The sequence below is a fragment of the Dermochelys coriacea genome, chromosome 12 (assembly GCF_009764565.3).
Source record: "Dermochelys coriacea isolate rDerCor1 chromosome 12, rDerCor1.pri.v4, whole genome shotgun sequence".
In the NCBI taxonomy this organism is placed as follows: domain Eukaryota; kingdom Metazoa; phylum Chordata; order Testudines; family Dermochelyidae; genus Dermochelys; species Dermochelys coriacea.
In genome coordinates, this window is record NC_050079.1 from 25,723,135 (window position 1) to 25,738,583 (window position 15,449).

The following is a 15,449-nucleotide window of genomic DNA, read 5'->3' on the forward strand; positions in this document are numbered from 1 at the left end:
GGCATTCCCTGGGAAATATCCAACCCTCTGACTCCATCACCTCAACCAAGCTTCATAATCATCACTGCTGTGTACAGTATTAAATTGTTTAATACTTATACTGTGTGTATATAATGTCTTTTGTCTGGTGAAAAAAATTTCCCTGGAACCTAACTGCCCCATTTACATTAATTCTTATGGGGAAATTGGATTCACTTAACATCATTTCGCTTAAAGTAGCATTTTTCAGGAACATAACTACAAAGTTAAGCAAGGAGTTACTGTACATGATTGTGATCAGTAAACATAAATGCCAAAATAATTAGAAAAATAAATTTCCTTTCTTAATAAAGAGAAAAAAACTGTAATGACAGATGTTAAAATTACGTTTTTAGTGAAAAACAATTGACTAAAATAGAGTCGATAATGGCAGTAACACTGTGTTTGTTAAAGAAAGTAAGCAGATTTTATTTATTTCTACTAAAGATAGTGTACAAAGTATCAAACGTGTGTTTCTGATATCTGCATTAAAGCTCCAGAAGTGATACCAAAGCTTGGGCTTGGGAATATCTTGCTGTATTAGCTCCTGACTGTTCTAAATTTACATATAAACTTTAAATGTGGCTTTAATTGGTGTGTTGTATATATTTTTTTCTTTCTTTATATAACAATTAGATACAGAGCCCCTGTCAGCTAATTCCTAGGGTTTTTGCAGATACCTGTAATAACTTACAGTTTTCAGGTGCCTAAGTAGTCCCTGGAATCATGGTTAAAGTTTCCTCCCACCTCCCCCAAAATCTGAAATGGTGCCCCGGGTGAGCCAGAAGCAGCCAGAGGGCTGCAGGAGGGCCGTGGATTCTGACAAGACGCAGCCCACGTGTGACAGCACGGAGCCCACCTTGAGCCACATGCTGAGCATCAGGCACCACAAGCCACAGCAGCAGCTCAGAAGTAAGGGTGGCAATACACTGTATACCATGCCACCCTTACTTCTGTACTGCGGCTGGCAGTGGCATTTCCTTCAGACCTGGGTGCCCGACCAGCACCTGCCAGTATCAGGCCACCCTGCCAGTGCTTAATTTATGCCAGGGCTGAGCTCTGGCATCTCTTTCCATACAAATTAAACCCTTTGGAAGGCAACGGGGCCCAGAGATGATGATGTGGTGCCCAGAGTGTGTGTATAATTTTCCCAGGTTACTGGGTGGGTGCTCGAGCTGGTTCTGTGTTTGTATTGTTGAAAAGGAAGCCCTAGATATTGAATCTGACCCTGGTTGCTGCTGGCTCCACCTGGCAAAAGGGCTACATTTATAAATTTCTCCATCACCATGGCCTCAGCCACTTGGGATCTCAAGCGTTCCTCTGGGTGGAGCTACTCCCAGCAGTATTCTTTCAGCCATTGTGCTACCGTTTGGGGTCGCACCCCTTTGGGGTATCTCTTGGCCCTAAACTGTTGGGGGTAGGTCTCTTCTGAAATATCCAAATAGTCTCAGATGGTGGACTTCACTTGCTTGTAATCCTTCGCCTGCTATGAGTCCACATTACAGAAGGCTGCCTATGCCAGACCCGTCATGTATGGGGCCAGGATTAGAGCCCATTGTTCTGGAGGCCACTGGGCTGCCAGTACCACTCTCTCAAATGTGACTAAAAAAGCTTCAGGGTCATCCTCTGGTTCCACCTTGGTGAGCTTCAGCAGTACAGGTGGAGGAATCCCTTCAGCAAAAGCTTAACTCCCCCTCACCCAGTTCCCCTGGCGGGCGTAGGGCCGGTATTATCTGCTGTAGCATTTCCTTTTGGAACTCTTGCGGTTGGGTCATCAACTCCCTTGGCAGCTGGTGTTGTTGGGTGGCCTCAACTTGCTGCTGGGCAGTCCACCGCTGCAGCAACTACAGTTAGACCTGCTGTTGTTACGTGGCTTGCTACTGCTGCATCTCCGCTATCCCCTTGTTACTCTGCTACGGTTCCATCTTGTGTGGAGCAGCTGAGCTCCATCACCTCTAAGACTTTTTTTGGTGGGTTGTTTTTTAAGACCCCTTGAATCAAGCATAGTCTGCCCTCATTCTCCACATTGTATGTGTGTGGGGCTCCTTGGACAGCTGACCCAGGTCATCTGCCTTTTGTTTATCCTCGCGTCCCTCTCCTCAGTTGGCGGCACCTGGGGGGTGGGGGGGGCTTGCTGAGGCAACCGCAAACAGGCAGAAGGTTGACTACTCCTCTTCCCTTCCCCTTACAAGGGATGAGGATCTGTCTGGAAAGAGGGCCAGTCTCTCACACAGCCCCAGGACATTCAGTTTGAAGGGTTTGGTCTCCCAGAGTCTATTGCCCCTTTGCAGGGTTTACTTTCCACCCCTCTTCCTGGGGAGTATAGCCTGACTATAAGTCCGGGTGGCTTCGGGAGCGGTGTGTCTTACGGCTGTCTCCTCCTCAGCTGGACTACCTGTGTTTCCAGCAGTCTTTGGCTAGAGCAGCCTTCGTCCTGTTTACTGCCACTTCCTTTGGTAAATTAAGTTCCTCCTCCACCAGGCTGAACAAGCCTAGTAGGTGTGTCTCATTAGTGTGGAACAGGCCCAGAAGAGTTTGTTAGCCTCCTCCACATCAGTGTGAGGGCATGTCCCTTCCACTTTTTTGTTAATACTCAGTGTGATCGACCTTCATGCCCAATACTGAGTGTAGTGCTTACTACTGAGAGTAATTTCATTGATTTAAATACCAGTATTCACAGGAGTAAATACTATACCTGGTAGTAGGTGGTTCCAAGTTCAGACCCAAGTTTTAGCTTACCACTAACCAAACAAGTGTACATTTTTTTATATGTAGAAATAAAACACTTTTAAAAGCCTAAAAGAGACTGAAGCTGCTGCTCTTTGCTGGAACTCTGGTCACTTCAAGTAACTGTGCAATGAACCTACTGACTCCTTTTTTGGGGTACTTTCCCTCCATTCTGGTTGACGAACTGTTGGTTGATCATTTGTTATAACTATTAACAGTAATTATGCCTCAGAATCTGAAAGCTCTTCAGGAACCCACTGAGGTGCAGACACTAGTGCTTGGAGCACTTAGAGTGCTTGTCTCTGAGTGAGTGGTACAGAGCATGCCACCACATTTGTAGGGGAGACTGGAGTGACAGAGCACCAGTGGCAAAGTGGGTTTGGTTATAATTAATTATTGTGCATACTTGTAAGAAGTCGGTGCACGTGGCTGCAATATCACAGCATGCCTGTCCCGGGCGATGCTCTGGAACTGCTCACCATGAAGCCAGTCAGGATTCTGGGGAGGTCTCCTCTCTGTGAGCAGGTTTCAGAGTAGCAGCCGTGTTAGTCTGTATTCGCAAAAAGAAAAGGAGTACTTGTGGCACCTTAGAGACTAACAAATTTATTAGAGCAAAAGCTTTCGTGAGCTACAGCTCACTTCATCCTCAGGACACACAGCTTCCACCTTCCTGGGTCTGACCTCGGAGCATTCAGCATCCTCTGCCCCTCCGTGTGCTTCCCCCAGTGAGTCCGCCCAGGCGGGGTCTTGGGGAAGCCAGAGGGTCCTGCACCCCAACTCCTTAGTCAGATGTGACTCTCGGCCATCCAGTAAAACAGAAGGTTTATTAGATGACAGGAACATGGTCTAAAACAGAGCTTGTAGGTGCAGAGAACAGGACCCCTCAGCTGGGTCCATATTGGGGGGCAGTGAGCCAGACAACCACGTCTGCACTTCACTTCATGTCCCCAGCCAGCCCCAAACTGAAACTCTCTCCAGCCCCTCCTCCTCTGGGCCTTGTCCCTTTCCCAGGCCAGGAGGTCACCTGATTCCTTTGTTCTCCAACCCTTTAGCTCTCACCTTGCAGGGGGGGAAGGGCCCAGGCCATCAGTTGCCAGGAAACAGGGTGTCGGCCATTCTCTGTGTCCAGACCCCTGCACACACCTGCCCTCTAGGGCTCTGCAAGGATCACGCACCCTTATCCCACCACCTAGATACTTAAGAACTGCACAGGGGAAACTGAGGCACCCCCACACTATTCAGAGGCAACACTAAAAACAGTCCCGCTTCGTCAAATGTGCATACTTGTAAGTCAGTGCACGTGGCTGCAATATCACAGCATGCCTGTACATCACTGCTCATTGGTTTCGCCCCTGAGAGAGCAAATGCAGCCAGGCAACTGTGTGTTCAATGCTAGACTGACAGAAAGGCTTGAGGTTCTAGTCTCCCGTAACACACATTAGTTAAAGTGGAGATAAGGGTGCAGATGCAGAGCGGTCATTTGCAGATAACATAGCCTGCCTGTGAGTTAACTATGGAGGCATAAAACCCCATGCCACCAAAAAGCTGTATTTGGGGCAGGGTGGACAAGAAAACAGGAATTGGGTAGACAGATGACAGGAATCCAACCCTACTTCCTGTGGCAAGCTCTTTTGGGAAAACGTAGGGATGGCCAGGATGGGAGTGGTGCAGAGGCAGCAGATGCTGGGGCTGCAGCAACACTGCAGGCTGAAAGCAGGCTGAGCATATGGTCCCAGGAAGCTGCGGAGCACTGCACATGAGTATCAGCCAGAGCACAAAAGGAAGAAAGCCATGACTGGTGACTGAGGGAGTGAATGGGGCAACTGCATTGTGCCCTGTCTCTCTCTCTGGTGCTTGGATGGCACAGGACTGTATGCTGCTGGTGAGAGGTTAGTAGTACGGGAACCTGTGGCTGAGAAGCTGACCTGGAGACAAGACTCAGTGGGCAGCCAAGACCCAGCAGAGAAGTCTGGGCCAGCATCAGGTCCATAGCAGTGGATACCAAATACAGCAAAGGTCCATACTCTGCAACTCTGAGCTCACACTGTAGCGAGACTGGGGCTAGGGAGTTTTGGACTCGGAATCCATCTGTGTTGATCAAGTTGATAAAACTGAGTGTTTGTCCTGATAATGGCATTAATGTAATTTGTGGGTAAATTCCTGCCTCCCCAAAAGGATAGTATGAGGGTTCTCTACTCCAAGACAAGGGGTGGGTGTCTGGAACCATTACTAGCCAGGAAACCCTCACTTTAATGACATAATATTAAAAACAAATATTGGAAAAACAGGAAGTGAAGAATTAAAGTTGCTCCAGGTGATCCTCGTAGGAAAAAAGGAAACGCAGTGTTAAGACTGAATTCTAGCATTATCATTACACTGTTTTTTCATCAGAATATTAAAAAAAAAACTGTAGCCATTGACAACTACTCCTAGTTCATTTGCGGAAGTAGGAGTCTACAGACAGAACATTCTCTTAATTAATTTATTTTCATGACAAACATTTCTCTATGTACTATACTGTGTCACTTTATAGTAACCTAGCAGCTCTCAATCTAAGGGTCATTACTGTTGTTGGGGGAAGGGAGCAGAATGGGGGAGTAAACCTGCTTCAGTCCTGAAGGAATAATTTCATTGCAGGCTTGATGCCCCCTAAAGCAGAGAACTTCTCAGCCACACTGCCCCCAATACAGTAGATCAAGAGCTTTGACTGGAGGCTGGATAAAATCATAGGATTACATGTAGAGGGATCTTCTGTCTGGATGATGAATTAGGGCAGATCTCAGGATAATTATTCACCTTTCTGGTATTTCTTTGTGTGTGAAGCCCAGCGTGTGTGAAGAAGCCCAGAGGTGAGTCACACCCTAGAAATGTCAGAACTCAGACCAAGTACCCTACATTCCATAGCAAATCAAGATTAAGAAAGAACACAAGAAAACTGGGAGAGAAACGGAAAGGATCTGAATTCACTCCATGTAATTGTGTACATTACAGAGAGACTGCTAGCTCATTGGAAAATTCTATGACATCATGGGGAAGAGAGAGAAGACTGAGTAGGTGGTAATCAGGGTCATTTCATTATTTCCCACAAATCTGTTTCCCCATCAGGCCCTCAAATAACTAATATTTGTGTATGGCCACAGGCTGCGAGAAGGGATTGCTTCCTGAGCAATGACAGAACCAGCAATTATCAGAGTCTGTAAAATGTCCATTGCAGACTTGAGCTCAGACTAACTGCCCAAAGGGGTTAAAATGGTCAGAGGATTAAAGTATATGAAATTGAGGTGTGCCAGGTTGTAATGGATATTTTGTACAGCAGCTTTGGATGGATGGCCAGAGTCTCATACAAGTGCATGTTGAGAAGTAGTTTGAGTGTTTCCTTGTTCCTACATGGATCCCCCAGTTACTGCCTCGAGGTTGTATTAAAACACATTCATGCCTGGGATTCATTCACAATTTTGGAGGCCCCTGTGAGCCCCTGGGTAAGGCTAGAGCTGATTGGAAATATAAAAGAAAAAGATATTGTGAAGATTTATCTAAACATGGCTGAGGGGGAGATTTTTCATTATAATTTAAAATTTTGAGAAAAAATAAATTGAAAAATCAATTTTTGGAAAATTTCAATGAGGTTCAGGAAAGACCAAATGTGAATTCTGCAGACAACTCGAACCTGAGCTTCACAATTCTGCAGTTGCACCTCTGCTGCCATTTGGTAACAGAATATGTTCTAACTATGTGAAAGAAAACTTTCACCTTTCTGTCTTATAAGCACTAAAGTGGATCTCCTCCTCTGCCTTGTTCCTTAAGTCATTGCAGCTGAACTGGTTGTCTCACAGCCATATAAACTGGCAATTTCCTGCAAATTATTTAAAGACATGAACTTTGTCAGTCTGTATCATAAATATAAAGGGAAGGGTAACCACCTTTCTGTATACAGTGCTATAAAATCCCTCCTGCCCAGAGGCAAAATCCTTTCACCTGTAAAGGGTTAAGAAGCTAAGGTAACCCCACTGGCACCTGATCCAAAATGGCCAATGTGGGGACAAGATTCTTTCAAATCTGGAGGGGAAGGGGGGAACAAAGAGTTTGGGCTCTCTGTGTAATGCTTTTGCTGGGAACAGATCAGGAATGCAGCCTTACAACTCCTGTAAAGTTAGTAAGTAATCTAGCTAGAAAATGCATTAGCTTTTCTTTTGTTTAATGGCTTGTAAAATAAGCTGTGCTGGAGGGAATGTATATTCCTGTTTTTGTGTCCTTTTTGTAACTTAAGGTTTTGCCTAGAGGGATTCTCTATGTTTTGAATCTGATTACCCTGTAAAGTATTTACCATCCTGATTTTACAGAGGTGATTCTTTTACCTTTTCTTTAATTAAAATTCTTCTTTTAAGAACCTGATTGCTTTTTCATTGTTCTTAAGATCCAAGGTTTCTGTCTGTGTTCACCTGTACCAATTGGTGAGGATTTTTATCAAGCTTTCCCCAGGAAAGGGGAAGGCTTGGGGGGGATATTTTGGGGGAAGACATCTCCAAGTGGTCTCTTTCCCTGATCTTTGTTTAAAACACTTGGTGGTGGCAACATACTGTTCAAGGACAAGGCAAAGTTTGTACTTTGGGGAAGTTTTTAACCTAAGTTGGTAAGAATAAGTTTAGTGGGTCTTTCATGCAGGTCCCCACATCTGTACCCTAGAATTCAGAGTGGGGCAGGAACCTTGACAGTCTGTTATATAAACTCCATGAAGTCTGCCTATCAAAAAACTACTTTGCATGCCGTGCTGTAGAAGATCATCTCAATGAACTGACACAGCAGCTGGATCGGCACAGCAATTGCTGATAGGTCTATCAAGTGTATAATATTGTAGTTTAAAATTAAGAGGCATTGAATAGTTAATGTCAACTCAAAAAAATCACATTTGTCTGAAAAATGTGTGATTTCTATTATTTAAAGTAACACCTGAGGTTACTGTACACTGAAAGAAGTGGGGGTGGGGGAAGAAGTTTCTTGTTTGTTTACTTTATGCATATGTTAATGCTTTGGGAATAGTCCGTGTCACTATTTCCCCTGTACAACTAGTTGACTACTGATGTCTGCTTCTGCCTTGCTAAAAAGGAGTGTAGAAAACCCTCAGGGAATAGAAAACTCTCTTTAATATAAATTAATGTAATACAAATAAATAAATCCCAATGTAGGCTGCTCTGTCAGAAACTGTGTCTTTTTAAATTAGTCAATTAAACAAAACTGAAGTTGACAGTGTACTTTTACTTGACTAGTATGAAATGAAGTGTCCAGTCAGAGAGATGAGGTGGATGAGGTAATATCTTGTATTGGACCAACTTCTGTTGGTGAAAGAGAGAATCTTTCAAGCTCACACAGGTCCTGAAGACCAGTAGAAGATCTCTGTGTAAACTCAAACTTGTCTCCTTCACCAACAGAAGTTGGTCCAATACAAGGTATTACCTCACCCACCTTTTCTATCTAATATCCTGAGCCCCACAGAGCTGCAATAATATTGCAAGTGTCCAGTCAGTGACACATCTGGGAGTAGAACCCAAAAGTCAATCAGTCTATCCATCAGCTTTAGGCTTTCTATAGTTCCCATCACCATAAGATCTAAGCAGTACTGATTTCCTGTCCCTGCTGAGAAGATGAAATTTACCAAGGTGCAAAGGGGTCCTTGGCCCTTTATAAGACCTGATACCTTGCTTCAGGTGAAGGTGGATTAACAGTGCCTCTAGGAAATAGGCTGCAAAGGGAGCCTCTACAACCCATCGTGTACAATGGAGAAATTCTCTGACCAGTCCCAAACAGCATCTTAATTGGGGGTTGCAATGAACTGGTGGTGCAAATGGTCAAATTTAACAGCAGGACCATCAACTGGTATAAACCAACAGCTATTCTGACTGTGATGCAGTTGTGTTGATCTACACCACCTGGGTGAGCCAGCCCTGAAAGTTCAACTAATTGAGCAATCAATGTTTTGAACATGTTATGAATATTCAGTAAAGGATAAAACAGAATGTCTTACCAAAAGAATCCGAGGAGCCCAATTCAGTACTGAATTATTACTACTACCACCACATTCTCATAAGCCGACAATGCTGACCCATCAAACCCAGAAGTGCCACCAAATATAAAATTGCCTCCAGGAATCGACACCAGCACCTTGGAAAGCACAGGAGGAGAAATGCTTCTATGTATTGGTTTGCAGATTTTGTTTGATATGAATACTTTGAAAATTGTATTTTTTTATAAAGGACAAACATTGTTATATACACATTTATTCATCTGAAAATTACTGAAGGATGTCAAAGATTTGGTCACAGCTATTTTGTAATCTAAGGAGCATAAACCAAAGACTCATTCTTGTCAATTGATGAAAATATTAAAGGTGCCTGTAGAAATATTTAAAAGACCCTCAGAGTTAGGCACCCAAATTCAAGGGGAGGTGAGTGCCTAACTCCATTAGGTTGCTGTGAAAATCCCATCGTACAGTTCTTAATATCAAAACAACACTTTTAGTTTGTGAATTTTTTTTGCTGATTTTTTCAGAAATTAATCAATTTTAAACCATCGTTTACATTAGGCAATGAAGCTTAACAATACTCACATGAGGTACGGAAAGATTCATGGGGAATTCTTCACTCACCAATGTAGCAGAGACATCTATGGAGTGGAACACAACTGCTGTGAAGCACCTAGTTTCAGCAGACAGAATACAATGAATTGGAAATTGTCCACAGGTAAAATTTTCAATAAGCGCTGTGACGGGGTCAGGCCAGATGGCTACAATAGAGTGGAGGAAGGCAGGTATACTAGCCCCAGAATAAGCTTGTCCCTTTTCCCTTGATAAGTGAACAAGGGTTACTCTAGGTTAATTAGGACACCTGGGACCAATCAAGGCCCTGCCAGAACCTGTTAAGAGCCTCCCCTCTAGCCAGGTTAGGGTGCGCGCTAGGAGCTGTGGGAGGAAGGCAAGTTACTGGAGAGATGAGTGGTGCAGACACTGACAAGCACCAGGAAAGAAATCCTGCAGGTGCAGTGGCGAAGGGCAGGAGAATCCCTGCCTGGTGGGGCAGACAGCCCTCTGGATCCCACGGGTCTGAGGAAAAAGACCCCACCAGAGGGGAGAGACTGAACCAGGTTCTGGTCTGTTGCCACCACACCCGCAGGGCTACCAGACACTGAGAGGCTCCCCTTACCCTCTCACCGGGAGGAACCCTGCTCCGGCAGGGTGTGGACTGCAAGCCCAGAGGCATTGGGGGAAATCTCTGAAGTAAAGAGGAATACCCCAGTCCGCTGCTAAATGGGAGCGCAGGACCCACCAAGGTGGAGAAGAAGCTCTGCCACAGTGCCCAAGTTACTTAGCAGCCTAAGTCCCATTTTCAGAACTTACTTAGGCACTTGGGAGCATAAGGGCCAGATATACAAAGGTATTTAGGTGCCTAACAATGCAGATAGTGCCTAATGGGATTTTTAGAAGTGCCTATGCATGTTACCCACCTAACCTGACATAGATGCAGACTCCTAAGTCACTTTTGAATACTTTACCCCACATCACCAGAAGTAACATTCCTTTTCTTATGCAAAGTTCTGAGACAGTCAGGAGTACCACTAAGACCTGTAGCTCCAATGATTTTCTAATAGCATCAACTTGGCCTTCTTGTCTGTCTAGGCAAGTGTGTAAACATTCAGGTAGAAACAGTCTTTGGAAATTTGGAAGGCACAGTGTTTTTCTTTCCTATTTTTCCCATTTCTTTTTGCTATGGCCAGGTCCTGTGGGCACCTACACAAACGAAAGGAAAATATAAATGATAGATAGTATAACTGTAGCAGTAACAATACAATAGCTGAGGATCTCCCTTTGGGCTGAAATTCCATAGAGAGTCTTGCACAGAAACAGCAGAGAACATGTCCCCTAACTTGTAAACACTTTGAATTATCGATTCTAGGCTGGAGCAGCATGGATCAAAAATGCTGGCTTGAATTACAGTGGAAAAGGTCCCTTGCATGTTCTACATCACCAGTAATACAATAACCTGGGCTGCTCTAAATGGCAGCCAGGACTGGTCCAATGACTAGGATGACTGGCCCAGGAACAGGATGTTTATAAACAGCTTTACAGACGTCCCTCAGCTGCAGCCAGTGGTTAGAGTGGAGATGGGAATTTGGGCTTAAGCATCAAGTACAAGCGCTTAAGCATTTGTTTGAAATATTTACTCCTACATACAGGACAAATGCACTGGCAGTGTGCTTCCTCCATCAAGGGCTTGACCTCAGAAGCTAGAGCTGTTTCTAGACCAATGAGCAAACAGGAAGTATCATACTCCAGTAATAAATTCTGACTGTTTTTTTTGTCTTCAAGTGACATTTGAGAGAATAGCAAGAAGAGAATATCACTGGAAGAAAGTGGGAGGAATTTATTGCCAGTGACCAAAAAATACATGGGGATTCACATTTTAAATTTGGATAATATAAAATATTAAACAGTCTGTAAAATACCCCAACTAAAAGCACCAGGGGTTACTTTCCACTGACTTCAGTTGCAAAGGTGCCGCGGACCTAATTGACAAGTTGCCCCATGTCCTCTGCTGTGGCCTCATGCTAATCCTAGTTTACTTGACTGCTACATTAGAGCACCTTAGTTACATATAGATTTCAGAATAGCAGCTGTGTTAGTCTGTATCCGCAAAAAGAAAAGGAGGACTTGTGGCACCTTAGAGACTAACAAATTTATCTGAGCATAAGCTTTCATGGGCTACAGCTCACTTCATCGGATGCATAGAATGGAATATATAGTAAGAAGATATATTTAAACAGAGAGAACATGAAAAGGTGGAGTAAGAGGCTAATTAATTAAGATGAGCTATTATCAGCAGGAGAAAAAAAAACTTTTGTAGTGATGATCCTTTTTTTAGTTACATATAGTACCCGGTACGTGTGTGGAGGGTCATTCTACATATAAGATGATGATTGTGAGGCCTCCACATAATACTTATGAAATGGAGATCAAAGAACTCAGTGCAGAGGAGAGGTGCACCATAGCCTCCTTGCTAGTTAGGAGAAAAGCTCAGAAAAAAGCCACGGCTAACCTTGAAAAATGTGCCACCTTTGGGACCCTTGCTTTGTGCTCTGCAGAAGTTACTTACATGGAGCTAATGAACCAAGTGCAGAAGTACAGCTTTCCCTGCACTGTTGCAGCAAAAGAAAGGATTTTAGGAAGCATTCTTTGTATATTTCCTATTCGTGTGCTCCTGATGAAACACTTCAATATTGTCAGCAGCCTGCCAGCCAATCCAAACTCCTCATCGAGGGCAACTCTTTTACAACATCTTTCACAAACAAACAGAGCAAGCCTAAAATACGAGTGAACTACTGTATATGGATCTTACAATAGTGAGTAGGAAGTTGAGTCTCTCAGACCATCCCATGATTCAGCTGGTTGTGGTGGGGAAAGTCTCAGGGCTCCAACATGTGGTTTTGCAAAAGGAATTCCAAGGAAATTTCATTCACAAGTCTGTCTGTTCCCTTCATGTTAGCTTGTTTCCCTCAGAGTTGCCCATATGCAAAAATAATTTCTGACTGGGCACCTTTCTGTCCTGCGTAATGTATAGATAAAATAAGAATAAATCAACACATGCACAGTGATCAGGCAGGTTTCTCTAAGAATGAGATGATGTGCAAACATTTGCAAGGTTTCTTCTTTTCAAAACCTTTCAGCTTGTTTCTTTCATTTGTGTTCAGTAGTTTTTGGTTTTAATTTTGTGTAGTCACAAACTCTTTCTCCCACTCACTCACTCCTTGGAGCTGACCTTGACAACAAGAGTAAGGTAGGGCAGGAAATGGTTTTCCGGTCCTACGAGAATTTTTGAAACACTTTCCCCATCTTGAATCAGGACGATTTCAGTTTGAGTCAAGAAAAACGTTTTGTTTAGATAATTCTGAAATGTTTCATTTTGATTGTGACCCTTTAAAAATATTTTTTTTTAGTATCAATTCACTAAAAATTTCAAAACAAAAAGTAATTTTGAACAGAAGAACAACTCTTAATTTCAGATATGCTGAATCAGGGCATTTTGACAATTTCTAAACTTTTTCTTTCAACTTTATTCAAATTAGGAATTGGAATGCATCTGATTAAGTGAGCTGTAGCTCACAAAAGTTTATGCCCAAATTAGGAACCTGGCCCTTTTCCTGTGACCAGATTAGGTTTTGATTAATCAGCATTGTCCAACAAAAAAATGTTTAATTACAAAACTTTCACCAGCTCTCCTGACAGTCACCTGGTCACTGTGGAGCCTGAGGGTTCATTTTCTCAAAGAATGGGCACTTATGGTAACAGTAACTTACCCACAAAATTGACACCCAGGAAGGCACATCTGCATAGGCAGCTATCTGCTATGCTCACACTTTTATGGACATAAAAACAAGCTTTTGCTGGCACAGTGGTGCACTTCTTTGTAAAACTGACCTTTAGCTTGCATCTTTCTGGTGCAGCTGTTTCCCCACCAGCAATAATAATGAGATCTTGAATCTTACTTTCAGTTCCAATACCAATCTAGTCCTGCAGCACGACTGGGGGTCCAGAGCAATGAAATCCAGCCAGCAGCTGCCATCCTTCTCTCACTAGGCTCTGCAAGTAGTTTTTTGTTTTCACTTGCTCAAAGAGCTGGTATAAAAGTCCATGCTGAAGAAGATATGATAGAGGGGTGATAGTTGAATTCTGTTTTGAACATATGTATTGGGTTAAAATACATTGAGAGCCGAGTTCAATACCCAGTGTAAACCCAATCCTGGAAAGAAAGTAAATTATAATTACCTAAATCTGAGAATAGGTCAGATGAAATTTTCAGGAGCCATCTGGGAGCAACAAAAACATCCCCATTACATCCTTAAACTGCTTTTAATCCCAGGGGCAAGAAGAACACCAAACTTCCCTCAGTCTACTGATACCTCTTGGCACTTACTGACATGCCTGCATAAAAAGCAGGGATGTCAGAACTCTTACAAACCAGTTGGAATCCGATTCCAGCAATATGTAAACCAGAGGTGGGCAAACTACAGCCCGTGGGCCATAGCCGGCCCACGGGACCGTCCTGCTCAGCCCAAGCTCCTGGCCTGGGAGGCTGCCCCCTCTCCCCTGCAGCCACGCCGCCGTGCAGCGCAATGCTCTGGGCAGCAGGGCTGCAGAGCCCGGCTTGACCCCATGTTGCACGGCGTGGCTGCCTGTCCTAGTGAAGACGCGCTGCCAGCCACCAGTGCTCCAGGCAGCGTGGGTGGGGGGTTGGATAGAGGGCAGGGGAGTTCAGGGGGTGGTCGAGGCGTGGATAGGGGTCAGGGTGGTCAGTGGTCCCGGAGGGGCAGTCAGGAAGGAGAGGAGGGGTTGGATGTGGGGGTTAGGGGACAGGGGGTTGGATGGGGCAGGGGTCCTGGAGGGGGAAGTCAGGAAGGAGAGTGGGGGGTTGGATGGGGTGGTGGGGAGCAGTTAGGGGCGGGGTCCCCAGGGGCAGTCAGGGGACTGAGAGCGGGGGTGGATGGAGCAGGGGTCCCCAGGGGCAGTCAGGGAACAGGGGGCATTGGATGGGGCAGGAGTCCTGGGGGGGCCCGTCAGGGTGTTTGGGGAGGCACAGCCTCCCCTAACCGGCCCTCCATACAATTTCAGAAACCCGATGCGGCCCTCAGGCCAAAAAGTTTGCCCACCCTTGATGTAAACATTAATCAGACCACTGGAAAGTGACATTTCACTAATCGAATTGTACAGTTACATTGTATCCTCCAGAGACCAAATTTTTCATCTCTAAAATCAATTCTCCCCTCTCACCTCATGTAACAAAAATAAAACTGCACATTTGAAAGTCACTGCTGTTTACCTTAGAGAAAGGACCAAGGATGTTAAAAATTAAAGGTCAGGTTATAACCACCTTATGCAGTGTGCACAAGGTCAGAGAGGGCACAAGAAGCCAGTCAAAATTGCAATCCTACAAACAGGGTAGGCTTTCTGCCAGCACCCCATAGGGTGCAAACTACCCCAAAAGCGGTAGGAAGAGATAGGGCTATGGGCTGAGTGGAACTAGCTGACTAGCAGGCATGTATGCCGCAGTCTCAAGGGGCAGAGATGCAGACACCTTTCCTCAGCACGCCACAGTGGAGTTCCAGAAGGGCTTTATGTCTTCAGATACACAAACCCCTGTAGTATTAATCAGGGGAGTACAGCTTAAAACCACTACAGCCTTGGGGAACAATCTTGCCACACTGGGCTCAGATCCACAGAGCTCCTGTTTCTCACAAGCAGTCCTCTCTCAGTCCAGGCCCTCTGCAGGGTCAACTTTCCCTTTCAGCTTCTGCAGATGGGTTCTTTTCTTCCTTTTCCCACATCTGAGTCCTTGAGCTTTCCTCTAAATGAATCAAACCTGCTGGTCCACAGCAATCATCTGAGCTTTGTGTTGCTTCTGGCTGCTCCGCCTTCTTGATCTAGCTGGCATCATGAGTTACAAATCATAAGCACTCTTCCTTAGCCTTAATCCACCCTGCAGGGAGACCTGTGAGCCTTATGGATTTAACATACTTGAAAACAATTTCAGAACAGTATGAACATCATGGGCGGAGCTTCTGAAGGGGTCTTCCAAGGAGATATTCCAGGCTGAAACATGCAGTACTATACATACTTATTCGTCTTGATTATGTCTTTGTATGTATGATGAGCATTTCAATAT